The following is a 26,479-nucleotide window of genomic DNA, read 5'->3' as shown; positions in this document are numbered from 1 at the left end:
CTGAACAATGCTAAGCTCATAAACGGTAGTAAATACTTGGTCATTGTCAGTTTGAAGTCAGATTACTTGGCTTGAGTTCTAGTTCTACAAATCCCCTGGGCTTTGGAGTAAATCTTCGTAACTCCTCAAATCCAAACCTATGTGTGATTTCTTAAAAACACCTGTGTAATGTGTTGTGAGGCTCACTCTGAACTCAGCAGGCCGAGTACTTAGCCCCGTCAGAAACTTGGCCTTTATCCTCCTTTTGTTCTTGTCTCGGCGCTTCTGTCTATCGCTCCCATTTTCACTTAGTCTCCTCTCTCTCTCTCTCTCTGTGCCCTCCTGGCCCAGTCCGAGCTTGTGCCAGTGTTAATTTGCCTTCAGCATGCACCTCTGGGGAGAGAATGCCCTACAAGCATGTACCAAGACAAGCTTTTGTTATTGTCTGAGTAGGGTTATGAAGAGAAATAATTTTTTCGTACAACGCTTTTTGGACACTCACACTTTACACTGCATAATTCATTCACTCTACATCATGGTAAGCTATTCTGCAGCCACAGATGCCCATGAGAATATAGGGAGTAAATGGCACAGGTTTACAGGTAGTAAATCAACCAATATGGTTTTTTTCATGTCCAATGCTGATAAGGTCTGCTGTTATTTTTAAGCCAATATCCAGGGCTGTGTTTGGTTAGTTTCTTTTTATTTAAATTTACATCAAACTCATTTGCCCCTCTTTTATTGCCACACACTTATAAGAGAGCTGTGTAGTCAAGTTGTCTCTTTTATGCACTTTTATCAAATATGTGTAAATACTGAATGATCAGATAGGTAGTCACTCAAACATATCCCATTCATACATAGGTGAGAGAAGTGAGAATAATGAGACACTATAAGCATTTGTCGGGTAATAAGGCCGGTCACGATAAATACTATATTGACTTATCATTCTGCTATATATGTTAGATGGAACAATCATTTTTGGGGTCAATATTTATCGTGGATACTTTTTCTTGGTACTAGTAATTTTTGTTATTTTTCTTGTTTTATGATTAGATTTGAGTTCATTATAGATGCAAACTAACTACATAAGTGCTTCATTCTGCTATGGCTATGAATTCTGCTATTCATTTTGTCAATTTGGATATTTTTAGGGGGGTAATTCAACTTTAGGCTTTTTGTATTAATGGTAGAGGTGTAACGATATCCAAGTCTCCTGATACGATATCTTCACGGTTTGAACCTCACGGTACGATATTTGTTGCGAAATCTTGGGAAAGCTCACGATATGGGGGGTAGGCTCACGATCAGGGATGTAACAATATCCAAATCTCACGGTACGATATTTACTGCGATATTTTGTGGAGGCTGAAAACAAAACTGTTAAGATGCTACTTTTTCCTCTTAAAATGCCTTGACAAGACTTAATCCAAGACTTAATCCAAAAGTGCTTAAAACTGTTGTTTCTTCATGTAGTCTAAACTGAAATGGAGCAAAGAATCATGCTCTATATAATTCCTTCTGTCTTTCTTTTTTTAGCAATTGCTGCACCATAACTCTTAATTTAAGCAAAGAGACTTGTAAATCGATATATTGTGATCGTCCACGATATGAGAACTTTGACAATATAATATTATGATATTTTGGTTTTGTGGCATAAAATAGTTTTAATATTATAATTTATCATCTATATTTTCTTCTGCAATATATCATATTTTGAAATTGTTATCATGATGACCCTAATTGTAATAAAATAATACTGGAGCAACCTTTGGTGGATAAAGAAATGTACTGCAATATGGGATAATAATTATATCTCAATGAAGAAGACAACTTAATAAAAACTATAGTTATAAAAAAAATTTATAGCTACAGATCAAACTATGTGTCCGCATTTTTCCATTTCCCTTTCATTAACTGCTGACCTTGAGGCCACCCCATCATGTGTTCAGAATAACCCTACATGTCCCGTCCGTGTGAGTCGTCACAGTGACAAAGTGTTCTGCAGGACATTATGGAAATCAGACCAATCTCCATTCATTCACACAGAAGGCATTGTGCTGTTGTCTACTGGAGGCCTCTGAATGAAATACAATTATTATTCCACCGAGCCCACCTTTACAGCACTTTAAATCCAATCGACGGCATCTCCTCTTCATCACGTTTTAAAACTCTCAATCGCTGAGCACAGAAATATGTTCAGGAACGTTATGAATGGTTTTCCCTTTGTGTTTTATGGCATGGATCTAAAACTGTTCACTAAAACACCCACACACGCATTACAAAATCAAACTGTAATGTGCATGGTAAAATTAAATCAAAAAAGAAAAAAAATTTAAGAAAAAATTCAATAAATGCCGCGAGCAGCTCAAACAGTGAGAGATACAGGACTACATTCATACCATACTCATACCAACTCAGTCTTATGTAATAGATAACCTTCTGTCATGTCAATCACTATTTCATCTTTGTTTCTCCTTAAGACCTCTTGTACATATATTTTTTTTATTTTTACTTGTCACTTATCATTTTTACTTGACACAATTTTCAGAAAATGAGACAGATCACATGATTAGGTCCATGAGAACAAGACAAGATTTTGACATAATTTGTAAAGATGTAACGATATCCAAATCTCAAGGTACAATATTATCACGATATGCATCTCACAGTATGATATTTAGTGCAATATTTTGGAGAGGCTAATATATTTGTAGATATGACACGTTTCTGCTTTTAAAGTACCTTGACAAGATTTTGGTGTGAATTATTTCCATCATAATCCCAAGAATTCAAGTAAAAACATATCTCTCTTCATGTTGTTTGTACTGAAATGAATCATGGGATATGTAGTTCCCTATGTTTATAAGTACGTAAGTAAGTAAGTCTTTATTTATATAGCGCTTTTCACAGACATATGTCACAAAGAAGCTTTACAGAGCATTTTATAGATTCATTAGTCTTTTTCTCCACACCCGGTGATGGTAAGCTACTATACCACCATGTTGCTATGATAAAACCATGCATAGCAAAGGAACTTGTAATTTGATATTTTGTGACTCCCCCAATATTATTGTGAGACTTTTGACGCTACAATATCACAATATTTTGGTTATTGTTACATACCTAATAATTTGTAAGAAATAAGTAGTATAATCCATTTCACAATTTTGGCTTCACTATTTTTATTTATTTTATGTAATACTTTAGCAGCCATTGTACTCCTGCTTTTTTGAACTACACCTTCTCAAGATGTATAACTTACCAGCTCTTAACTCTTTTTTGTCTAAGATAAAGGTAAATGCAGTGAGAAAAACTCTCACGAGATCATGTCTTGTGGCAGTTTTGTTTTGTGAGATCTTGTCACATCCCTAATATAAACGTTTTAGGCCTTATTTGACACCGGTCTACTGTTTATATTCTTGCTCTTACTATTGCCATATGTTTTTGTCATATCTGTGGAGCTCAGCATTGGTATAAATGACTTTCGCATGGACTGACATGGCTCAATAACGTGACTGTGACCTAACCTGAAGGCCGGTCAAACACTCTGCTGATGTTAACTGTAAGGTTGCAAAATGTCAATGACTCAATGATTTTTTTCATTCAACCAAAACCACAGTTTGCCAAGTGATAAATATAGGAAGCATAATCAATACAGGGGTCACAGCTGTCATAAAATATATGGGTGTTCATGAATACAATCTACATAAACCATTGTAGTGGGTGTTTTGCTTGTGGCAGCCAAATTTGTGGAGCTGTGAGACCAATGCACCATATTTGAGCTACCTCTGGGCTAGATTTGTTCACTAATCCTCAAACATTTATATAGTGCACTGCCAAGGAATGTACACATAATATCCTTTTTCAATATATGGCAAATCTGTTTCATTTCTTGGATTACATTCTAGACACCAATTAATGAATTAATCATTGGTAAATTATTCATATATTATTGATTTATTTGTTATTTAAAGGCCTTATATTATCCAAAATTGACTATTGTGAGCTTTAAGCCATGCTACATACCTAGAGATATATTTTGTTTCATTCATAAAAGTTTGGTAAACCTGCATTATTATTCCATCTACATGCTCAAAGCTCAAAATGCTCTGTTACACCTTGTGATGTCATGTAGTAGAAGTTTCCAAGTTAACCTCAGAGAATGGCAATTTCAAGGCTTAAATCACCCAGATGATTCTAGTGCTGGCGTTTGGAGAACACAGTGGAGCACTTCCTGTATTACCGCATGACATCACAAGTTTTCCATTTGAGAGAAGTCTAAATATGCAGGATTTATGAGTTAAACATGTGTGACTGAAACAAAACACAACTCCATGTATGTTCTTGGTGAGGAAACAACATTATAATATAAAGTTATACGGGCCCTTTAATGCAAATTTAGCCCAAATTGTTAAATATATAGGGAAGCCACTACCTTTGTAACAATATGTTTTAAGTGAAACAGCATGTTTTTCCCCCAACTTCTCCCTACACTGAATATTAAAATGTATGCTGAAGACTACTTTAACCCTATTGTAAATTACTATATCAGTTGCTTAAGTGGTGAATGAGTTGCTGAAGCGAGGACAGTGGCGTGGTTCAGGCTGAGGAATATTCATGAGCTGTTCCTATAATGGCATACATGTGACTCAACACAGCTGAAAGAAATTTAACTCAGAACAAAACTCCAACCGCCTGCTTTTGTGGAACTATTTGATAAGACGTAAGAGGAAGAAAAAGAAGAGAAAAAAGGCAATATGGTGGGAGATCCGTAGAGACAAGGAAGAGGACTGAGGGAGGGAACAATAAAGGTGACGCACAGGTGACAGCCAAGGAGACAGGTTAAAAGGTACAGCACAGAGAGCACAAAGCCACGACATCAGGAGGATCTTGTCAGTCCAATTCTCTTCAGGCTGACAGGAAAAGACAGAAAACAGTGAGGTAGACTTGACAATAATGAGAAAAATCTATAATTAATCAATATGCTGTAGTGGTTTCAGATTGCTTGCAGCTTGAGGGGCTTTTTCTATAGGACTGGCAAAAAAATGACATGATAAATTATTCACGGCCGTTTAGACCTGCAGTTACATTACCCATGCATTAGGGTAATTACAGAAATTAGCATAATAAATCTTAGTTCTGTTGCAGATATTTACATGTATAATGACAGAAGTTCAAACACAATTAAAATATTTATGGAGGCAATTAAGAAGTCATATTTTATGTTTAAAGGTCCTATATAAGAGGAAATTTTAACCATGTCATAATGTTGTTACGTCATCAAAAACATACCTGGAGTTGTGTTTTGTTTCAGTCACATATGTTTGAGTAATCCTGCATTGTTAATCTACATCACCAAAGGTCAAAATGCTCTGTCCCACCTTGTGATGTCAAGAGCCACCTCTAGTTCAGTATAGATTGACAATTCCAGGTCTGAAATAATCTAACCGATTATAGTGAAGGTGTATGGAGTGTTTTCCATTTGAGAGAAGAACTCAGCCTAAATATGCACGATTTGTGTGTTAAATATGTGTGAATGAAATAAAACACATCTGCAGGTACGCTTGTAGATGGTCACTGTTCTTTGCAGTGAGCACAGTTCCTGTACGATGCAGCAGGTTTCCAGGAGATGTACTATTTTACCCCACACAGGTAAACAGGTACAATGGTTCCTCTAAGGACCAGGGATTCTGTGAAATATAGATGAGAGTTTTAATGGGATGATGACTTAGTTATGACGTACATGCACTCCATGATCTTGCTATGTTAGTTGGTTTGTGGTCTTTGCAAAGTGATTGGTGCTGGTTAGACTTACATGAAATATCATAGCATGACAGATGAACGCTGCTGTTGTGTTTTTGGGCAAGGCACTAACCCCAGCTCGCCTCCATTGTCTGTGTACACTAGTGTATGAATGCGTGTGTGAATCGCTTTGATATAAAGCGCTTTGAGTGGAAAAAGGCTATATAAAATGTGATTTTTTTTTTTTACCCTGAAATCTCATGGTAAAAATTCCACTAAGAGTCACTAATAGAGATAGGCTGATATATTGGTTGGCATATCCGCTATCAGCTTTAAATTTCCAGCACAGACAGATTTTTTATTTTTTTTGGTTGATCTGCTGCTTTAAAAATACATGGAAAGCTTATTTTAACACTTTAATGCGAAGAGATAGCTGCACAAAATGAACACAGCTCTACTCAAGGTCTGTGGAAAAAAAAAAAAAGTACTGTGTGTGAGTTTGAAGTAAATTTTAATTATATAATTTTTTGGAAATAATCAAAATCGGCCCTACATAATCAGCCCAAAAATAATGGCAGAGCTTATCGGCAATATGGTATTAGCATCAGACATGAAAAAACAACAAACATATTAGTCGAGTAATGGGCAAATGGGAAGTTTTAAGATATTCTTTTCTGTTAGGGGAAACTAAGCTATATAGCTCTCTATGTTTGCTCTCACCACTCGACTCTTATGGTGCAGGAAAATGCAAATAAAAAAATGTCGTCTTTTGATATACAGCAATACAGCCATCTTCAGACGGGACAGATCAGGATTCAGGACAGTCATAGGCTTCCCAGATGAATGGTGTGAAAAGCATTGCAGCGAGCCATGTGAGGGTGAATAAATGGCAGGATCTGTGAAGTGTGGGTGGAAAACGGAGAGGTGACATGTGACATAGAAACATCAAGTTAATTCACATTAGCATTAGGACTATTAGGCAATAAACCAGTGAACTAGAACCATGTCACTGTTCTGAGAAGGAGAGGAAAAATGACACTTTCCAATGTGTGGATTCAGTTATCACACTATCATCACTAAATGAATGCTTAACTTATAAAGAAAATAATGCAACTTGAAATGCAATAATCACATAGTTAAAGGGCTCATGTTTTCTGATCTATGCTATAATGTTCAAATCACAGACATATCTGGAGTTGTGTTTTGTTTCATTCACACATGTTTAACACACACACCCTGCAAATTTAGGCTGAGTTCTTCTCTCAAATGGACACTCTGTTCCACCTTGTGATGTCATGTGGTATTATACTGTGGTGATCCACTGTATTTTTGAAGACAATACAAATTCAGTAGAACCATTTGGGTGATTTTAGCCCTGAAATTGTTATCTCTATGAAATTAAACATGAAAGGAGCTGTTAACTTGAAAACTACCACTACATGACATCACAATGGTGATCAGAGCATTTTGAGGTTTGGAGACATGGACAGACTGATAACAGAGGTTACTCCAACATGTGTGAATGAAACAAAACACAACTCTGGGTCTGTTTTTGATGAAGGTAACAACATTCTAACATTACTTAAAGCTCGCAAGAGTCAATTTTGAATAATAAAGGATCTTTAAACAATGGCCAAATATTACCAAACAACACAGGCTTTCTGTATTTTCTGTATAATTTTTATAAGATATACCATGGATTTCAAAATCACATATACTGATTAGGGTTTTCATATTATTTTGTAATTGAATTATGTTTCAACTTATTCCCGTCAACTGAAAGTACACTCTTTTCAACAGGTATGACATTTCTGTGTGTGTGTGAAGAATAGGTCCAGTGAAATGTTACAGCAAAACATCGATGTGGTCAGGGGTACACTGCAAAATAATGACTTCAATTAAGAACACTTTACTTTATTTGAGTAGATTCAACTTGACAAGTAAAATTACCTACCATTGGAATAAATGTGTTTTTTTTAGGCAATGTTACTTTTTTTTTTCTTAGTTTAAGCGCAAATAGTTGTTGTTTTTATTCATTTAAGTGTAGCAAAGATTTTCATATTTTAAGTATAAAAAGTCGTGTTCCATTGGTAGATCTTTTTACTTGTCAAGTGAAATTTATTTAAATCATGATAAAAACTTTCTTAACTTAATTTCAGTTTTGCTGTATACATTTTCCAATACAATAATATTCAGCTACAGATACATTTTAAAAGGCTTTCACAAATAGCTGTTCTGTGGAGACTTATTATTTGCAACTCTCACTGGTTTGAACAGGTTTTCAATGGGGATTCACCAGCATCTCAAATCACATTTGAGTGTTGTAGTTAAGACAGCGGAGGTGCACGGGCTAGGTGAGGCTATTCAATGAGTGTTTTGAAATGGCGCATTTTCTTGGCTTTTCATCACCTCCTCGCTCAGGCTGCAACCACAGAAGCATACAAATCAATGAAACCCCACTGGACGCTTCCATGTGTGCGTGCTCCATGCTATGGCGGATTACGCAGGGCCTGTACATGCCATTTCATGAAACTGTGAGTCCTGTTACAGCGCACAAAGGTGAATCAATAGTCATTTCTTCTACAGCCTTTTTCCTGGTTTGACCCATGACGTCCCAGAGGACACTAAGGACTTCAGGCATGGACAGGTAACTGCTAATGTATCTGGTGGTGTAAAGAGTAGATTCCTATAGGTACAATCTGTGGGGGTTTAGAGAAAAAAGGTGAAAATGGGAGTAACGTCACAAGCTATTAGTCTTTCAACATATCCTCTGATGTACTGGGTTTGTCAAGTCAAGTATGACATAGCAGGAGCCGGCAAAGGTCAACCTAATGAAAGGGCAAATTGGATGTTGCTACTAACAAACAAGAGAAACCAATTATAATGCCAGAAAATATAAATGGAGCGTGGATCAGAGGTGTTGTTAGGGTTGTAAAGGTAAATCGATATCCAGTCACTGATAGATGATAACGCTAATATTGAATCAAGAAGCTGCTTTGAATAAGTACTGATACTTGTAGTAGTATTATCAAGTGGTAAAATTAAAAACAAGTACATATGTTTCTGTTTTAAAATATATTTGTTAAATATCAAGATATGGCTATTTTAAAAAGGACTGGAGTTCTCAAGTACATCCATGCATATGATTCCTTAAAGTGGACTTTTTATGCTAAATCAAATTTTTAGAGCTTTTAACCATGCTATAGTTGTTTCCCCTTTCTTTATATTTCTGTTTTCATAACATCATCCATTAAATTCAATTTTATTTTCAATTGGTGAAACAAATACACCAGTGTTACATAGCCTTTTGGCTCAAATGAAAATAAATCTTTAACTTCTTGGGTTCTTTTTAAAGACAGTGCAGTAAAGTGTGTTTACCTTGTTGACATGTTTCGGCTGCTAGCTGCAAGCCATCTTCAGAACTGTCACCGGTGTTGGTGGTGACGTGTCGTATATCAGCTGTTGTTACTTCCTGTAGGCGTGGTCAGCCTGATGGACCTGGCAGGTCGCTCAGATCCAATGACCCGAGCCCCGTCCCAATCCATAATGTGGTTGTTCCTTTTACAGTGGTCTGATATGGCAGATTTTAGGTTTTCCTGTTCTGCTTTGTCTTTTTGTGTTCTGGTGACGGCGCGTTCCTCCTTTCACACACCTGGGACACCCTCCTCCAGAGAACACCAGGCGACGGGAGGCGTGGTCAGTCTGAGCGACCTGCCAGGTCCATCAGGCTGACCACGCCTACAGGAAGTAACAACAGCTGATATACGACACGTCACCACCAACACCGGTGACAGTTCTGAAGATGGCTTGCAGCTAGCAGCCGAAACATGTCAACAAGGTAAACACACTTTACTGCATTGTCTTTAAAAAGAACCCAAGAAGTTAAAGTATATAAGAAGACAAAATCTTTTGCTTGAAAATAAATCTTAATAATAAATCTTTTATTTTGACGTTTGCAGTGGCAAAGCTTTGAGCTTCCATTGCTCAACACTAACATTTCTAATGTAGAAGTCAGTTTAAGTCAGTTTAGCTCAATATTGCAATTTAAAATGGCCAAATTATAACATAATGATCCATGGGAGTCATAACTTTTAATCTTTTAGTAAGAAGGTAGGGGAGGGGTTAATGGTAATTATTAGTCCCTAAATATCAGTAAAACACTGAATACGTGCAGTTTATTGATAAATATGCAGTCTTAACATGGGCCACAGTGGATTCCTGTCTAAATCCTGCCTTAGCACTTTCAACTGTTTGTGTGTCTTGAGGGATTTGAGGACTTGAAGGACGAGTGAGGATGGAGTCAAGAAGAAGTCACTTTGAAGATTTTTGACTGATCTAGTCTCTGCTGCAGTAGAGTCGTTTTCATGGTGGACCTTAAAAACATAAGAAACCCATGGGTTTTCCAAGGCCAGTTTTCCAGTGTCAATGGACAATCAAGAGTAATAAAAATACATTTCCTATTACATCCAAAATTGGTCTAAATTTGAGGAGATAAAGCAGCCAGTGGCCCCACATGCATATGGGGAGACAAAGTGATGGAATATCCTTATTTACCCCTTCTATTATTCTATTTTGCAGCTCCAGGGAATTGCACAGATGTTGGACATAAATTATTTTGTCTTGTAAATATTTGAATCTCTCAGTTTTAATGCATTTTCTTTTGCAAGGCAGTGGTGAGCATTTTTGCTTCTAGTTTTTTTTATTTATTTTTTAATAGATTACAAGGTGCTATGGAATAATGTGTTTTGCAGAAGAAAACATCTATTATCCACTGCCAATGAAACATAAACACTTATAGGGCTCATGAGACTGTAAAAGGTGGCATCTGCTTCAACTTAAGTCCACAGTAAATAAACATGGATCTAATGCCATAGTTGCTCAATTTCAGATAGTTGTCTGATTATTTATTCATGATATTTGTCCAAGTAAAGGAAGACAATAATTTGAGTAGTAGAAAAGCACTATAAAATAAGCTTTTCCCTATGACTAATTTATATGGCAAAAAAATGCTATCTTTTTTTTACCCATATTTGATCTGAAAACAAATAAATGATGCTATTATATTATTATTATTGTATTCTATTATACCTGAAATTATTGCAATTTAACACAGAAAATAAACACATGTATTCCTCCAGAGACTGAACTCCAAACCACATGTTTTTACTGGCAGAAAATTGGTCTATAGACCTCTAAATAGGCCTGACACGATAGAAAATTTTCAAGTATGATATAATGCTAAAATAAATATAAATGATAGATGATAATATTGAAACTAATCTAACTAAAGAGCAGATTGAAACCACAAAAACTATTCTAAATGTACAGTATTGTTAAAAAAACATGAAAAGGAGAATAGATAGAAGTTATTCATCCAACCTTTTACAGTTTAAATCTTATACAGCCAAAAAGAAACAAAGATTTACCAGGAGTGCAAAGAAAATGTACACACAATAAATATTGACTCTCAAAATAATGCTCCAGCTTTCATATATTGACGTTGATACAGTAATTATAGTGACAGGCCTACTTCTAAATTTGAAAGATCCAAACGATTGGATCTCAGTTCAAGAATGTGATTAATTATACAGTTTTGAATAACTTGCTTAGATGGACACTTTTTAATCAATGCATGACATGGTCTCTCTCTTTAACTAATTCACTGTTTCATTGATATTCAAAGTACAGTATCTTTCTACATGTTACAGTGACCGACAGTGTGGGGAAGTAACTGAATACATGTACCAAGAATACACGTTCTGAATACTAATTTTGAGTAACTGTATTCTGGTATAGTTACTCAGTACAGTATCATAATACAGTTACTTTTCTAAAGGAATACATAACAGTATTTGATTATGTAATTTACTGTAATCTCCAATTGGTGATAGAAAATGCTTTAAAAACAGTGAAGTAAATATAGGACCTTGATGTAAAAGTATTCTAAGTATATTCAGAATACAGTGCTCTGATTAGACCATGTACCAGAATATGTTACAGAATGCAGGTATTCAGTATTTTGTAACTAAATTCATTTTCAAGTATTCTTCCCATCACTCGTGAGCGGCCATCTTATACCTGGCCCATCTGTTATTTTTACCTCTGCGCCTTTGCCTTTACATGACACACTGGCAATCTCTGTTCCCCCGGTCTACAAAGTCTACCTGCTGGCTCTATCTGCTCATATGAAAGACCTCACTCTCTCTGTGGAAAAATACAAGAAACCGAGTCAAGACAAATGCACACAGCAGCGAATGTATGCCTTTTTGATAATGCTTTGCTCTCACACCATGCAACACCATCCACCCACAACAATCTGTAACTGAACTGAGAAGGCAAGCGCGAACGCTGGCAACGCGAGAGGAGTCGAAGAATCAGGTGAAGTCAGCCTGAGGAGCTCCATATGTCTGCACACTCGTAAGACCAACCACAGAACAGGAGAGAGGGGACTGCGGAAAAGCTTTGTGTACAACGGCATATATGCTGGAGGATAGAAGCTATAGAGGAATCCTCTATAATCCAAGAATAGCCAGAAACACAAGTGAGTTAGTGAACTGTCTACAAGCTTGTGTTGATTTGTTAGTTTGGTGGTCTTATAGCTAACTGTACCAGCCTGAATATATGAAGAAAATATTAAACCTTCAACTATCACCACGGGTTACCATTCAAATCTGAATATATTTATAACAAAAGCCCTATTTGCAAGAAATCCACTATGTACAATTATACCTTTAGATAATGAGTTTGCTTTACAATTGTGGGCATTCACACTCAGTGGTGTGTGAAGATACTATTATAGACACAGCTGCCTAGGGGCAGACAGACCCCCATCAACATTTACACACCACATTCATATTCGCCAGTGTCTGCCTAAGGAATGTCCCACTGGGCCCCACTGTAGCACCTTCCCTGCAGTCTCCCATCCAAGTTCTAATCAGGCCCAACTCTGCTAAGCTTCTAATCTGATGAGATCAGGCTTTGACAAGGTGATTTGGCCACAAATATGCCATCTTAATTTTGTGTACCTCTTTGTTTAGACATAAGACAAAAATACAATCAGACTGGCCAAACTGGAATTAAAAGAATTGGACTGACTAACAAGGCGTTGTAGCTCCTCTCTAAACTTATGTAACAGGCAAAAGTTTCTCTTGTTTGTAGAGTTTGAAAATGGAACAAAGTTTTGTGGACAAACTTCTCCCGAACAAAATGACCTTGAGCAACAATCTCACACCTATTAAAAGCAAAACACTGCATTGTCCATGCTGTTTGATTGCACAAGGTTACAACTGTTAAGGTGCACAGGATCACTTGGAGAAAAATAAAGACAACACCATAAAGAGAATGAGTAAAACAGAGCAGTGTCCAGCAGCCGAAAGCTTTCAAATGCTTAAAACCACATGAGGCTGATCAATGCAGTTCTCACAGTTGCCACAAACTCCCATCATCGAGCCCCTGCAGTTCATGGGAGGATTATTTCTGTCTTAGACCAAGGCTTCCACAATGACAATGGCAAGGAACAAATATATAGACAGATAATAAATACAGAGAAAAACTGAAGCTGTAAGAGAAGCAGATTTATGGATTTGAGGTAAATTACTCCCAGACCAATTGCAGTGAATACTCCTGCGTCTCAGTAAGGAGGCTGGGGTCTGATTCACAAGCTGGTCACCTACAGAGGGTCTTTGAGTGATACAAAATGCTAAATAAGTCATTTTGGAGAGTTTTTTTTTCTTCCTGTGTGGAACAAAGGGATTTGTGGTATAAAAAAAGCAGTTACGCACAAAGCTACAAGATTTATGACCAGTCCGGCTTCGATCTATGTTAGTAATAGACTCTGAAATCTTGTCTCAGTCCTTAAATTCCAGTGGGTGGGTTCAGCTGTGTCCTTGGGCAACACACTTCACACTAGTGCCTGGTGAATGATTGAGTGCATTTATATTTCTCCTTACTGTTGTATATAGATGAGATATATTCCTGTTACTATATTTTTCTATATTTTATTTTTACTCGTACATACACATTTACATAATTCTACTTGACACCAGCCTCTAGCTATTTTTTCTACTTATTTTGAATGTATCATTACCATTTATATTTTTGCTTTAATATATTGTGATGTGTGCACTATGTGTCCAAATCATTTCCCTTGTGGATCAGTCAAGTTTGTCCAAGTCTAAATGGTTTTGTCATTATAGAGCATCTAGCGGTAGAAAATAGCAAATAATTAAATGCTAAATTACGTGGCGTAAACAAGCATTATTTCCTGAGGAGTCATGCATCATCTGGTTCATCATGTATAGGCTACATGTATTCTTCATGAAAACTTGAAAACGTGCTTTTCTTCACAGCAGAGCCATGGGGAATTACAGCACGTTGTATTGACAGACTATTTTAGCATTAGCCTTGGTCTTTGCCAACACCTTTCTTCATTAGCCCATTAGATGTGACTGGGGTCCTCAGAGACTACTGTGTATCCTTATTAATTAACAGAGTGACCGAGATACTGCCATTACTACAATCAACTACTTTACTTTACTTTACATTACTACAACTGACTGGTGTACATTATCATTTTTAGAGTTTGTTGCCATACATTAAATTTGAAGAATTAATTTTTGATTTCTGTTTTTGCAGTCTACCAAGTTATATTGAGATGAATTCTTCTAACATTAATTACACTTTAAAGCCACATATATTTTTATAACTGTACTGCAGTAATCTAATCTGCCCAGATTAAAGGGTTTTGGTTAAGAGTAACATTAATGAAGGGGTTCTGTAAGATTTAGTGCTTATACTTGTCTTCAGTACATTATACAGATTAATGACCTAGCCTGTTAATATTTTAGTGCAAAAGGAGACATTGCATAATAAATAAATGTGTATTTATTTGAAACACATTCTTGCATTGTGCAGCAAAGAGATCCTTTAATGTGGCCAAAAAACATAAAAACTCTGGTTAGGTAGTGAACATTACATGTTATAGTTTATTCCGTTAGTCCAAACGTATATAGTTGACTAAAGAAATTCTCGATCGATTAAAGACTTGCACTGTGCCCTGGCAATAGCTCTGAAAAATGTACAAAAACTACTATACACAGAGAACAGCATCTTGGCAAAGTGAAAACATAGACTGTATATCCAGTCACCCCCAAAATATCCATGTATAAATACTATATGATGTAATGAATTATATAAATTCTTATAATCCTAACAAAATAATTGTTCAAAAAATAAATAAATACATTTTGATCGACTAGGACATCACTGACAGCTTAATCGCGACGAAAGAACTAAATGACCACAGCCTTAATAAATGATAAAATAAATACATAAATAATAAATAAATAATAAATTTCCCTGAGTAGAGCTTAGATGTCCAAAAGTGTTTATAGACCCTCAAACCTTCTACTGAACGGGTCCAAATGATGATAAGCAGAACTTTTTACTGCAAATTTAATTCTACTACTATAAACTTAATAGCATCACAGTGAATTGTTCCAGTGATCTAAAATTCATATGCTAGCATTATTAAAGATACGGTGGCTCTTTCAAAGCTGTGTAAAATGTCACACTGCACTGACCATTTGGGCCTCGGAGAAAAAAGTTTGGACACCCCTGACGAAAAGTCAAAAGTAAAAGAAAACTGCCCCTGTCACTAATAAGTCAAACAGAATACACAAACCTAAATGTATTTGTTTTTATTAAATGTATTAAATGCACTAAAGCTCAACAGCTTCGCATGGGCTCTTCATTACCTGCTGTGACTGTCACTTAAACACAGTGACGCACATTGCACACGCATAAAGCTGATCTGAATGAGACTTAATAGGTGCGGATCTCCATAATGAAGCAAAGCACAGCTGCACAGGGCCCATAGCTGCTGCACGGTGGGACTGTCACCTCTGCTCAACAATACTTCACTTTGGATCATCTTCAAAGCTCTCCAGTGCCTCCATCCCCAGATCACCCAATGCACAGGCACGCGCCCATCCCTCCAAGGTACACACGCATCATATTTAACATTTAAGTCCATTTCTCTTAACCTTACATCATCCCTCCATACTATTTACAGCCATGCGCATTTATCTTTGCATGTCACGCTGCATCGACCAGGGCCCAAATGAATGCAGCAGTATAGCTAATTTAGGAACAATATGAAAACTGATTGAAGTGTCACTGTGTAGTGATAAATTGGAAGTGATGTGATGATTATTTCTCACATATTTAAATTAGATCCAATATGAACAATGGAATAATCTATCAAATAATTATGATTAGCTGCGCTGTGTAATTATTACAGAGGTATCCAATGAAATTTGAGATTAATTATATTATTCATTCAATTTTACAGCCAATTCATACATGAGGCTCAAATATCTGTCACTGAAGTGTCTACATTTCAGTACAGCAAAAAAAATAACTTGCTTTTATTTTTTTAAAGTAGGTTTTTTAAGGTTTTATACACTTACATAGTGGGGCTTTAGAAATACTATAAATTAAAGGAATTCTTATGCCTCAATAATGGGATTGTGTGGAACAAAGGATATCAATAGTTGTGGAAAAAATTGAATTATCAGACATATATGAGCAAAAGGAAAACATCACTAGCCAAACAGATAAGGACGAAGCATCTCTTTTTGCATTCATAAAAGTAAGTATAGGTTCAGTTGACTGTTGGGGGCCACAAAAGCATTTTCTTGATGTTGAGTTCAGTGCATATAAAAGTGAAAAATGACATTTCCAGACCCTGTACTTTGAATAGTGGAGAGTACACGACATAAAACAGCCTTTCTAACATCTTTAAAGACCAAATGCTTTGCTCTGGCCCGAGGGCTGTCTATGGATCCTGAGTATCTGAGACCCATTTACCACAGTCACTATTGACAGTATCCCTTTAATTAGCACATGTGGCCTCTGGCATGAGCCTATGGGGAATTAACATGACATTTTCTTTAAGCTTCCTCTTTTCAGCCACAGGAGGAGCGTCATGCTTAGTGCTCATGTAGACCTACTTAGAGAAGGGACCAGTGAATCATGAGAGAAATGCAATAGGTCACATGAGGAGAGTCCTTAAGTTAAGTATGTTCCTTCAAAAGTATAACTTTGCCTAATATTTCTGTGACCAAGGACAAGCTTCACAAGCAGGCACATACATCATACTGTTTGAAATAGACTATAGAACTGAAAAGCCAAAAGGACAAGGACAAAGCACACCTTTGAAATAAGAGTAAAAACTGGGTTGCAGCATATTCTTAAAGGTGCTGGAGTGTGTTGCACCTGTTTGTCCCCATGGAGATATTAATGCTTTTGCCCAGAATGTTGGCATTAAACCAGTACGCAGACACTGTGGGCAAGGTGGGTTAATTGTCTTGCCCAAGGACACAACGACAGCATTCATCTGTGGGAGCTGGAATCACACCAGTCAACCTGTGGGTCAGTGGATCTGACCACTCAACCTGTGATGTTTATGTTGAGCTGGATTTGAACCGCCAACCTTTAGATCAGTGGGCGAATGCTCTACCAACTGAGCTACTGCCGCCCCCAACTTAAGAAGAAAAGAAACATAGATACTTACTGTGAGCATGGTTGCTTCTCCACAGACCTGACCTTTAACTTGGCATGGAGGCTAGGTCTGTCACAATAACAAATTTTGAGGCATGATAAATATTGGGATGAACAATGATATTGAAACTACTTTTTGCCACTGACACAATAACAATAATAATACAGGATAATATTTTTTTAAATATGCAGTATCATTAAAAGGTCTGAGCTACAACAAATAAATGGCAAAATGAACCAATAATTATCAGTAGAAATTATTTATTCTACACTCTACAGCTCAAATGTGATTTGTCTTGCATAATAATGGTAAAAATCTCACCACTTTTGCAAAGAAATTGTACAAATGATAAACATTGAGCACAAAAATATACAGTATTGTTCCAACTCTCATATATCGAATGATAAGTCAATATGTCTGTCTCCATAGAAAAAGATAAGTTTAATGCTATACTGTGTAACATTGCAGGCCATACAAAGACATCTCCATGGTGCAAAGCAGGTAGTCTACCCTCCACCATAAAAATTACATAGTGCAACTCATTTGCGACAATGAAACAATCTCTTCATTTGAACAATATCTGAACTCCCACTGCTCGACATAGGCTGAAACTAATGACTTACTTCACATTGCTCCTAACAGTGCTAATTACACTCAGTTCAAGCGGCACATGTATTTCATCTGAGAGCTCCATTAAACTTGCATTCAGTTTTACTCAGTATTCTCACAATATTTCTCTCTTCCACACCTCGTCTATTTTGTCTGTTATCCTATCTGTCGAGCCAGCGGTGGGCTTGAGGTGTCATTTGGCAGTTATTGGCCTTGATAATGGACCAGCGTTTCCTCATTTGGGATTTTCACCAAATAGAGTCAAAATCCTGAATTTGTCACGCTGCCACACCAGGTAATCATTTGTAACCCACAAAAGAGTGAGAGCGACCGGCCCACTCTGTTCCTCTCATCTCTCTACACCGGCGTAGAACAAAGCAGATGACATTAACCCTGACAAGTACAAAACATACGACTAATGTGATATTAAAAGGGTGTCGATTAATTCATTTGTACTAAAGATTCATCTTTCTTGGTGTTTCTGGTTTAACTCAAATCGTGCTTGCTAGTTCATTTGTACAAAATCAGTAGCTTAAGACGTAATCATTTTTGTTACTCAAGTACAAGTACTGTAACTGGAGAAAAAAACACTCAAGTAAAATATCACATGAAAAAATCTACACAAGTAAAAGTACCTATTTAAGTGATAGTAGTTATTTTGATAGAGATAGGAAGTTTGTTCAACGGAAACAATTTAATCTATTTTTTTTTCTTTTTATTTGTATATTTCTGTTTGCTCAAACTACAGATGTGGTAAAAATATATATAAAGAAATAAACACCTCAGGCTTTTCAGCAGGTCTTAAACAATACTAAAAAAAAAAACTTTTACTTTTTGGTCCAGGACAAAAACATAGTGGAGTAAAAAGTACAGATACCTGCTCTCAAATGTAATGAAGTGAAGTAAAAGTAAAAAGTATTCACTTTAAAATCTACTTAGGTAAAGTACAGATACCTAAAATGTACCTTCCAACAGTGGACAAAGTACAACAACATTTGCAGATTCACTTAAAGGAACTACTGTATATGTAGCCTCCACTCTTAATGGTTTAATTAAGGAACAATAACCACAAAGGAACCCATGATGCCAGTGCCATAACTTAGGCTACGTTCAGACTGCAGGGCTTAATGCTCAATTCCGATTTTTTTGTGAAGTCCGATGTTTTTGCGAGGTCGTTCACATTTCCAATTAAATGCGACTTGTCTGTGACTCCAATGTGAACGGTAAACGGCCCGAAAGTGTCCCGCATGCGCACTGGAGGACACGATGACGTCAACCCCATGCGTCAACCGCAGCGAGTGTGCTCTGTGTTTACGGAAGTTGTCCAAATATGGACGCGAGCATTGAGCACCTGGCGATTTTACAGTTCCGGTTTCCGCCTGCTTCAGCGCAGAATAGTGACGTTTGTCGCTTGTTAATGACGTGTAGGTCGGATGGATGCGCTTTGGCCGTTCAGACTGAAGTCGCATGTCAAAAGATCGGATATGTATCGGATTCAGGACCACATATCCAAGTGGCCTGGGTCGCATTTGAAAAATTCTGATCTGTGCCGTTCAGACTGTCATTAAAAGATCAGATACAGGTCACATAGAAGCCAAAAAAACGGATTTGGGTCACTTCAGGCTGCAGTCTGAACGCAGCCTTAGATATAAAGTACACATACAAGTTGTTCTCATTCTGAGTATATGGACAGGCCATGTCTCATGTGAAAACTAAGCCTCCAGAATTTCCTCTCTGAGCTGTAGAGGCTGCAGTAGCACTCAGTAATGATTAATGGCTGCAGGTGCTGGGGTTTAAGTAGTCAAGATTCAGATCAGACAAAGTCCTTTTAAACCAACTGGATTTAGACAGAGGAACATGGCAGCCCATTCTGCTTTTTTAATGGCTAATCAAACCAAAACATCAAATATAACATACGACAAAAAAAAAAAAGAGATTAATTAATTATGATCTGTAATTAATTAATCTAATTAATCTCTTTTTAATCTCACTTAAAATTACTGAGAAAAGCTTCAATTTGAGGTATTTTCATTTAAATTCATTATTACATTATTGTGGCAGATCAAAAGACTCATATAGAACAAAAAAAAAGTGACTTTATAAAGTAATTTATTGTTTAACAAATCTCTTCAAATTGGCTGTTAAGCCCAAGTCTCCATGAATAAGAAACTGTTTGCTGTAAAGTAGCAAAGACTAGGAAATCTGAACATAATAACTTTTGTCTACTTAAAGACAAGAAAAAGTCCAGTCTTTCCTTAACCATATTAAAAATATTATTGATAGAGAAATGCTTTGTATATGAGATCACTGGTTTTAGTCCTTGTTTTAGTCCTGGTTTAGACCTGCTTTAATCCTACTTTAGTCCTAGTTTAGTCCTGGAATGGGTTAATCCTGGTTTTTAGTCCTGGCGTTAGATCTAGTTTAGTCCTGGTTTAGTCCCGGTTTAGTCCTGGTTTAGACCTGGTTTTAGTTCTGGATTTAGTTCTGGTTTAGTCCTGGTTTAGACCTGGTTTAGTCCTGGTTTAGTCCTGGACTGGGTTAGTCCCGGTTTTAGTCTTGGTGTTAGTTCTGGTTTAGAGGCACACAGGAGGAAGCGCGGTTTACGCAGCGTACGCGAGAAAACGTACGTGGCGCACGGGAGGACAGCGGTGTCCGCGCAGTAACTACGGAAGGAACCGTGATCCGCGCGTTCTCAGGTTGATGACGTTGATGAAGGTGTGTGTTTGTGTTTGTGTGTGTTTGTGTTTGTGTGCGTGTCCCCTCATGTGGCAGGTCACTATAGGACAGTAGTGCAGACATCATGAGCCTATGCAGGTTGTTTTCACCAGTGACATTTAAGTTGTAGGCGATTTTATATTTGTTATTTTCTTTTATATCTCACGTTGGGAGAATAATTTCCAAGACACGAATGTGTTTTCACCTGTGCGCTGCTGACTCTGTTCTTCTGGCTCTTCAACCTCGTCCATTGTGTGACTGACGCCGCCAACGTGAACATGACGTTTACATCGCTCTTACTGCGCGCGTTTTGTGTGGGTTTCCGGCAATGAGTGGAATTGCTGAAATAAAAAAAATTATAAATGTGTTTTTTTGTGTGTGTGTGTTGTTGTCCCAATAACACATAAAAACAGATTTTATAATAAAGCAACTCGCATACAGAAACAGTAAAGTTACAGATTAAAAATGAGATTAACGCGATTAAAAAACATAACGCGCTAAATATGACTGTAATTAATTAATCGCAATTAACGTGATAATTTGACACCCCTAATATATATATATATATATATATATATATATATATATATATATATATATATATATATATATATATATATATATATATATACATTGTGAGACCCATTAGCATTTCAAAAGATAAAATTGATTAGTTACTGATATAAGTTCAGAATCTTAACCTGCATAAGTCCCAGAGTAGGAATCCATATTGATAAGGAGAAAAATAGTTACTTTGCATTTCCCATTCTCTTTTATTCCCAGAGTACTTAGATGCTGCACACAAATCAATGGCCATGTTCTTAATGATACACAATTGTGCTGGTTTTGATGGATGGGGCTTGTTGCTTGTATGAAACCAAATAAATTGCATGTCATCTGTTGTTGTTTGTTAAATTTTGCATCATAGCATGTTCCCATTAATATATTCAGCCATGTACTGTTGCTCCAGCCATCAACTTAGGGTGAATATTGTTATATCGATCCTACCAATCATTAGATGTCCTAGAGGCTTGTTCATGACTCCAGTCATTGATTCAGAAAATTCCTATAAGCAAGTGCGGTTTCCAGTGCTACAAGAGAGCGACAGGGAGCTAACTGCACTCCTTGGCTCTTGTTCATGAATGTGTGTATGTTGGAAAAGGGAGAGAGGTTCTGCTTGATTTGGTGGCTATGCTGAAGACGCCTCACTATAATTGCAGGGTCAAAGGAGCAAAAGAATTATGGCTGACAAATCAACTGGTGTTTATGGTAATTACACTGTGCAGCTGATGCCTAGGGATGTCTGTACACACAAACAAGGAATACATGTTTACTATGATGTGATGTTTATAGAACTAATGATATATCAGTAACTTTTACTATGACTTGGTGTTTTTATTATGGAAAAATGTAGTATAAATGTGTGATAGTAATACCATCAAAAGCAGAGATATCAAGAGTTGGAGATATAGTGGAGACCTCTTGCAATGGAAAATTTACATACGTACATTTTTTTGTTTTGTTTTCCACATTAAAACCTATAAATAACACTTCACATTTTTTCTTTTTTCTTTTTTTTAATCAGCTCTTTTTGTAGGTTTTATCTCAGATTGTATTCATTTTTGCATATGTTCAAAACAACAATACTCAAAAAATAAATTGGCTGTCTCATATACAAAACAAAACAGTAAGAAAACAAGTAGTACATTTGTGTGTACACACAGTAGTAGAGTATTTGTACTTGCACTCCAGCTGGGGCGCCTGTGCATCTAAAATGACTAAGTGTGGCTAATTGAGATCTGGCGTTTCACACTAAACAACAGACTGCACAGGAGCTCAGAGCAAACACAGCACTGACTCTCACTACATGCATTGTTTATGTTGTCTGTGACTTGCTGAACTGAACCGTGAGTCCCGAGGCACCAGTAAGTTAAAAGCACCAGTGGAGAGTACTCCAATCATGCAGTCTTTGTCTGTGAGTATGAGAGTCACCTGAAGCAAATACAGGTGAGTGATATATTGGTTGGCCAATATACCAAATATGTGCACTTCAGTGTATCGTCATTCAATCTCCAAGACAGGCCCATATTTTATTTGGGCCAACCAGCTGCCTAAAGAATATGCCTAAAGCTTTATTTGAACACTTTAGTGCAAAGAGGAAATGTGCTGCTCTCTTATCCAGATAATAATAAAATTAACTCAAATTATATAATTTAGGGAAAATTATCTAAATCCTACATATCGGCCTTTAGATTCTAAACTATCAGCATCGGCATCAGCCAACGGGAAAAAAAAGAGTCAAACTTTAAAAGAAATTACATTTAAAAATTATACTGCTTATTGAAACACACAGCAGAGGTGCACCGACTGTTGGTCAGTGGCTATTAACATTGGTATAAACATTTGACTATACTGCTACATTCAGGTTTAGAACCGTACTGAGAAATCTGTGTCACAACAAAAGGTTTGTTACTGATATTTTGGTGGGGGAATTTAACTTGCAGTTTATTGTTTTCTAAATTGCATTTTGATGCAGCTGCACTTGATGGTACAACAAAAAGTCCCTAAAAGTTATACAACATTAATATGGAAGTCGCATTTTTGCCAGGTTAGATCTTCTTCCTCACAACAGAGTATTTCAATTTATTTCACTCCAAATGACATCTACCATTTTTGTGCTGAGAGCTCATGTAGCCATCAGAAGTTTGTTCTGTTCGTTTGAAAGAACATAATGTAAGAGGCGCTCACAGAGCGCTGACAGTTCAGGAGTGCGTAAATCACCATACATCTTGACAGAGTTGGAAATGAAAAATTAGACCAGCAGTGACATTTTAGAAAACTATCAAGGCCAGATTTTAAAGTGAATGATGCCAAAGGGAAATAACCCAAAAATCACAGGGAAACAGGTACAGACCGCACTAAATTACAAAACCTGCTAGCATGCACGCACCACACACATATACATGGCATTTCTATGGGAAAACCAATTCAAGTTCTACTATAAGAATTAGCTTTTTTTTAAAAAAAAAAAAAAGACTTGTTAGTGCCAACCAAACAGAGATTGTGCCAAGTTGAGAAATTTCAGTGCAGTCAGACAATGGCAAAGGCAAATATTTTACTGATGCCATATGAGAATGTCCAGACTGGGAAGTAGTAAAAAAATACTGACTACATTTTTAAACAGAGAAAAATACAAGTGAAAGAAAATAAATCTGTGGTGTTAGGTGAAGTCATATGTAAATGCAGTGGCCAGCACACTACTGCTGATCAAAGCACGGCCATTGTAAGTGACAGCACAGCTCATAATTAGAGCAGGTCAGACAGATGGAGAGACAGGTGGATCAACACTTTGAATGGCCACATGAATAGATAACAGACAGACAGGCAGCTCATACAGGAGAAGTAAATACAGTTGTATGCAGGCCAGGCAGATAAGTATGATTACATATAGGCTTTAGAAATTGTATAGGGACCAAAGCATTATGAAAAACATCAGACCATGAAAATTGATAGCTTTCTTCACAGGGGACTGGACCTAATTAAAAGATACTTTTGTGTTAGTATTGGACATATGCAGTGCTCTGGTTTCATAAGCAGTTGGTAAATTAATGTATTAATGTAGAATAAACGAATTGGATTTGGCACATAACTGTGAACAACTAACAGAAGCAGCATACCACACTGTGGAACTTTACAGGCAAAGAAATGACATCTCCATAGAGACAAGTCTTCTTCACTTCTTCATTAGTGGCACTAAAACTGAAACATGCCGCAAAGACAAAATAGTGGTGCTTTGTTTTTCTTGAATGCTGGATAAGGTGAACAAGAGGAGAGTAAATAAATGCACTCTTCAACAGATGAGTGATCATGTTTATATTAATGTATTCAGATAAAAACAGGCAGGTGTGTCTGAGGCTGACAGAGTACTAGACCCACTGACTCCTCATTCATTTACCACTGCTAAATATTTCATGTTTCCATCAGGACCTATCCTTTTGCACGGCATCCACGTCTGGTCCAAGTCTGTCTCTGAGTCCCTGAAACCCTGGCAGTCTATCTACTTTGTTGTCTGAGTATACAGGCATATTCTGCTAATTATATTAAAGGTGTGCTTAGTAACTTTTTGGTAGGGGGTCTGTTACCTGTTTGTTTCTATGGATATGCCATTACTTTGCCCGAAATGTTCCACAGTATGATATTAAACAGCTCTACCTTACATTTATTAGATTGCAGGTGGTTTTATAGATCAAAAATAACTAGAAAAACAGACTGAGTGGGGTCACCTCGCCACAGATCTGAGCTGTAATTTGGTTTGTTTTGGTCTCATGATGATAGAAATGTTTAATACCATAATGTGAAGGATTCCAGACCAAGTAATAACATCTCCAAGGAGAAAAGCATATGACAGACCCTCCACCAGAAAAGTTACACAATGTATCTTTAAAGATTTCCCTAACATTAACCCTGACACTTACTTTGGTTTAGAAGTAAACTGTTTTTTCCCTAAAGGATTTCAAGGTTTGAAAGCCACTGCCATTTTCTTGCTAACACTATTTTGTAGCACTCTGTGTCCACTTGTGGGGGTCAGGAAAGGTTAAAACAGGATGTGCTCTGATGGCCGCTAAGTGGACCATGGACAGTGAAATCGCTCTGACCTTTGTACTTAATACACCTTCGTAGAAGCAATTGGAGGCTGTGATTGAAAACAAAGCAGACAAAACAAACACTACATATCCTACTTAACATTTTTGATTAAGAAAAACTTATCTGAACGATTGAGTATCAAGTTAAAAAACTTTTAAAAATACTAACACTAAAATACGAAGGTCCTCTAAAAACCCTTAACAACTGGATTCAAAACATTACCTATTTGCACTTCTTTCAATATCTGAATGAACAAAGGACATGCTGCACACACAAAGCCATGTGTTGTGTCTCAGTCCACTCAAGGCCCCACTCCCTGAAGTGGTTGTTGGTGAATGGGAACTCTATTGAAGCAGAAAATTTGCTTTTGGTGATCATGTGAGACAATTTCCCTGTAATCAGCGTATTCACATTCTTTGGTGAACTGTAAAAATAATTACGTCTTCATTTGCATTTAGATCAAAGAATTGTATGATAATTGAAACTACTTTATAATTGAAATGTAAAGAAATTCAAGATGCTTGATCCCTACTGGACATGTTCAACCATTCTGCTCAGTTTCAAATGACATTTCAACATTCAATAGACTAAATATTTAATGAAGATGGAATGATTGCATTTGTCCACGTGCAGATTTCTGTTTAAATACTGCTATTTCAATTGCCTGATATAAATTTTCAGGTATAATGAGCAAAGGTTCCTTTTGGGTATTTTTTGTGCATATGTAATCTATAGGTATTTGTATGTAACAGTAGTGACCCATCAGTTGGTGAGAATGTTTTATGGTTAGGCCTGTCAAGATAAGGCATTTAGAAGCATGATATATTGCTATAGAGATATAATGTCATAAACAATAATACTTTATGCCTCTGATACAAAAACTATAATGTAAGATAATCCTACAAAAACAATTTTAATTAAATAGACAGTATCATTACAAGGACTGAGCTGCAACAATTAAATAACAGAACGTGCAGTTTTATCAATAATTAGCCACAGGACTCATTTATTCAACCATTTACTGCTCAAATTTTATTTTATTACAACAAAAATACCCCCAAATCTCCCCACTTTTACAAAAAAAATGTACACAAGGTAAGTATTGAGCCCCAAAATATATAGTTCTGGCTTTATGGAAGACAGTTTGTTCTATCAGATTTTAAATGCCGTTCAATTTCTTACACTGAATGTTTTAACTCTGAAAAAACATGTTTGAATTATTTT

At 36.7% G+C, this 26,479-nt stretch overlaps 1 protein-coding gene across 1 annotated transcript in view; it reads right to left on the bottom strand.

Annotated features, from left to right (window-relative positions):
• The window catches only part of kcnh3 (potassium voltage-gated channel, subfamily H (eag-related), member 3), a 106,170-nt gene that overhangs the window by 66,922 nt on the left and 12,769 nt on the right, over window positions 1–26,479 (bottom strand). The gene's annotated exons all lie outside the window — the stretch shown is intronic.

Source organism: Boleophthalmus pectinirostris, unplaced genomic scaffold (genome assembly GCF_026225935.1).
Source record: "Boleophthalmus pectinirostris isolate CB_2022bp ecotype Guang Dong unplaced genomic scaffold, ASM2622593v1 HiC_scaffold_1, whole genome shotgun sequence".
NCBI lineage: Eukaryota > Metazoa > Chordata > Actinopteri > Gobiiformes > Gobiidae > Boleophthalmus > Boleophthalmus pectinirostris.
Note: the sequence above shows the minus strand (reverse complement) of the source record. Positions and strands in the feature narration are given on the sequence as shown.